Genomic DNA, 3,798 nt, shown 5'->3' on the forward strand with positions numbered 1-3,798 from the left:
TAGCTCTCTACTCTCCCTTCCTCTCGGTAAAAAATCAATAAAATATTTAAAAAAAAAAATTTACTGTCTTTTATGGTCAAACTATAGTTGATAAAAGTTCCATTTTATAGAAGAATTTTAGTTAATAAATGCAGAAGAAACAAAAGAATGAGGAAATCACCTTTTTGCCATTCCTACTGAAATAATATATTTAATAAATGATTATCAATAGATATTAAAAACATTAAGAGAAAGTCCAGGGTCAATTTTAACATCACTAAAAGTAGAACAACCAGATATTAAGTTACTAGAGGCCCGGTGCAAGAATTCATGCATAGGTGGGGTCTGGCCGGCCTACCCCGATCAGGGCCAATCAGACAGGGCTGGTCAGGGGGAGGGGCCACGAGTGGTTGGCCAGCTGGCCCCAGCCCCTGGTTGAACTCCCAGTCAAACTCCCGGTCGAGGGGACAATTTGCATATTAGCCTTTTATTATATAGGAGGATTCTTGATGTGATACCATAGAAAATCTAGCATAATCTTTGAAGTAGTCTTGCTTTAAAAATTAAAAGTGAATCAATCTATTCAAGCCTATAAACCCAATTATCACTTTATAAAAACTATGGGGAAGAGAGGTACAAGTTAAATAACAATATGGGGAATTAGTCAAATCCAGAATGTAGGGCATTCCATTAGACAAATTACCCAGTTTCTCTATCACCCCCCCCCCAAAAAAGGGACAATGACAGAATAAGTTTAAGAAATAACAACCAAATTTTAAATTCTGCTTTGAATAAATCAAGATATTTTTAGACAATTTTTTAAATTTAAAAATATGTTAGTTATTAGATATTAAGAAGTTATTCAAAATTATAATTAATTTGTTAAATATCATAATGGAAGATTGGTAATGTAAAAAAAAAAAAAAGCCCCAATCAGTTAGAGATATATATACTAATATATTTACAAGTGAAAAATGGTGTCTAGGGTTTGCTTTAAAGTGTCTCCCCCTAAAAAAATTAAGGCCTTAAATTTTAAGAGTGACAAAATGCTGATAATTTTTAAAGCTGGGTAAAGTGCACTGGGGTTCATCATAATACTTGCTTTTATTTTCTATATGTTTAAGAATTTGCATAATATAATTAAAGCAAATAAAACGTGCTTTATTGAGCACATACTATGTGTTGGCATTGTTCCAGGTGATGGGGATTTTGCAGCAAACCAAAGAGGCAAAGATCTATATTCTTCCAATAGGTCTATATTCTTGGAGATGTAAGTGCATTATCTCATTAAACCCAACAACCCTCTGAAGTGGGTACTATTATCATGATCTATTTATAAAAGAGAAACCTTATATATCAAGAGAGTTAGATCATTTGCCAAAAGTCACACTTGCAGTAAATTATAAATTATAGAATTAAGGCCTGGGTTCAGAGACCGCTGTTAAAAGCTAAAAGGGACCTTAGAAAAACATCTAATTCAGCCTCCTCATTTTATAGACAAGCAAGTGGAGATTCAGAGAGGTTATAAGGTTGGCATATAAACTATAAAAGATGATTAGTGATGTGTAAACTCATTTATGAATTTAACATATTTTACTTGGTGTCTACTAGTACCAAGCACTAAGGCTACAGTGGTGACAGAGCCCCTGCTCTTTATATATATACTAGTAGCCCGGTGCATGAAATTCGTGCACATTGAAAGGGAATTAATTAGAGGAACGTAATTTGGACTCACTATCTAATATCAATAATATGTTGAGGAAACTTAGAGTCAAAACCTCCACCATATCCTCCATCCGCTTCATGTGCCATTTCTGCCACGGGCCCCTGAAGCTGACTAGTTCCTCGGAGACCTTGGGCCTTGACCTCAGCCAAGAACCTGCAGCTTCGAAATTCCCCTCAGCCCAGGGGGAACCAGGAGCAGCTCAGGAGGAAGGCTCTGCCTCCGGGATAGAGACAGACCTTGAAGAGCTGCAGGAGAGAGCCTCCGGCTGGACCATCCTCAGTGAGGACAAGATTTCCTGGTCCAGTCCCAGCAACTTCACCCTGCTCGGGGAGCTGGGCTCTGCGGGGACTCTCAGTAGCATCCAGAGAGCCACAAGCGGTGTCTTTGACATCCTAGACGGTGAAGAGCTGGGCCACCCCGTGTCAGGGCTGTACTGACAGTCTTCTGGAGCAGCTGGACACCCAGCGCAGGGCCTCAGAATCTGACATTCAGAACTACCAGCGCTGTTTGGAGACCAGGGATGGATTAAGTGAGGACGCGAGGGAGACACTGCAGGAGGAGCTGAAGGCCGTGGAGCTGGAGGAGGTGGAGAAGAACCAAGAACGGGCAGCTATGGCTCTGGAGACAGCCTGGGCAGAGATGGAGACGCTGGAGCAGCAGGAAAGGCAGTACTACAGGGACCTCAGTGAGCTGCAATGGCAGCAACTGGAACTGCAGGATGAGCTGTGCAGTGTGGAGGACCGGCTGCTGTATGCCCAGACCCAGCGCACCTGGCTGAAGAGAACCAATGCCTTCAAGGCTGCGTTTGAGATCTGCTGTGATGGCCATCATCAATAGCTTCAGATTGGGCTGCAACCCCACTGTCCCCTGGAGCTGGAGTGAGATCAACACAGCCTGAGGGCACACGGCCTTGCTGCTCCTGGCCCTAACACAGTCGGTCTGCAGTTTCAGAGGTACTGGCTCAGCCCTTGCGGAGACCACTCCTACCTGAAGTTGTTAACAGACGATTCCGTGGAGCTGCCCTTGTTCTGCACGTGGGGGCAGAGTGCTCTCGTGGATAACAAGTTTGACAAGGCGATGGTGGCCTTCCTGGACTGCATGCAGCAGTTCAAGGAGGCAGCGGAGAAGGGCGAGCCCGCCCTCTGCATGCCCTACACCATCCACGTAGGGGACGGCCTGATGGGAGACCCGGGAGCTGGTGAGTTCTACTCCATCAGAACCCGCCTGAACACAGAGGAGCGGTGGACAAAGGCACTCAGGCTCATGCTTACAAATTTTAAGTGGAATCTCGCTTGGGTCTCCTTAGGTATCGTCACAAGTAACTTTATTTGAACATTATGCTAAATGAAATACGCCAGTCAGAGAAAGAACAAACTATAAAAACACACTGTAGAACAGGCAGACAGCTCTGATGGGGGAGGGAGGTGTGAAAAAGGGAGAGGGGTGGAGGGATTTAATAGTGGGGTTCTATAATCTGATAGAGCACCTGAATTAATCTGAAAAATAATCATATTTTAAATCTTAGAACACATATACTTATGTAACTAGGGGGCTAAGTTTCTTATATGTGAACAGGGGGTTAAATTTTTCTTAAGTTTCCTTTTCAAGGCCTGTGTGAAGTGATTAAGGAGGTGAGTCAGCTGTGAATCCAGCAAGCAGAACTGATAGGCAGGGTCAGACCGACCCACCAGGAGTCAAAACATCACCTCATCAACATCATCTCATCACCTGATGACTAAGGACAATTGCTGACATCCGTGGACCTCCAGGGCTGCCTCACCCTGGCCTAGCCCCTTCCCTTTATAATCCTGTCCCCTACGCCTTACTGGGAAGACAGGATTTGAATGCTTGTAAGTGCCCTGCCTTCTTGGTTGGCTGGCCTTCTCAATAAATGCCTTATGTGATTCAAAAATAAATAAATAAATAAATAAATAATATGTGAGCGTGAGGCAGTCCACGTTTCTGAAATTCAATGACATGAATTTTAGCTATTACTTTACCAAATAAATGGAATTTACGGATATCATTTAAAAGAGCATTCAGCTTAATATGAAAAACTCTGGCTACCAAGTCAGGTCTGTTTTCAACTTTTT

The 3,798-nt window shown here is 42.9% G+C and overlaps 1 protein-coding gene and 1 pseudogene across 4 annotated transcripts in view; one reads left to right on the plus strand and one right to left on the minus strand.

The window, feature by feature from the left end:
- SBF2 (SET binding factor 2) overlaps nucleotides 1–3,798 on the minus strand; it is a 319,520-nt gene that overhangs the window by 188,980 nt on the left and 126,742 nt on the right. The window lies entirely within an intron of this gene.
- LOC106727428 lies at nucleotides 1,732–3,037 on the plus strand (annotated as a pseudogene).

This window comes from Myotis brandtii, unplaced genomic scaffold (assembly GCF_000412655.1).
Source record: "Myotis brandtii unplaced genomic scaffold, ASM41265v1 scaffold422, whole genome shotgun sequence".
NCBI classification, from domain to species: domain Eukaryota; kingdom Metazoa; phylum Chordata; class Mammalia; order Chiroptera; family Vespertilionidae; genus Myotis; species Myotis brandtii.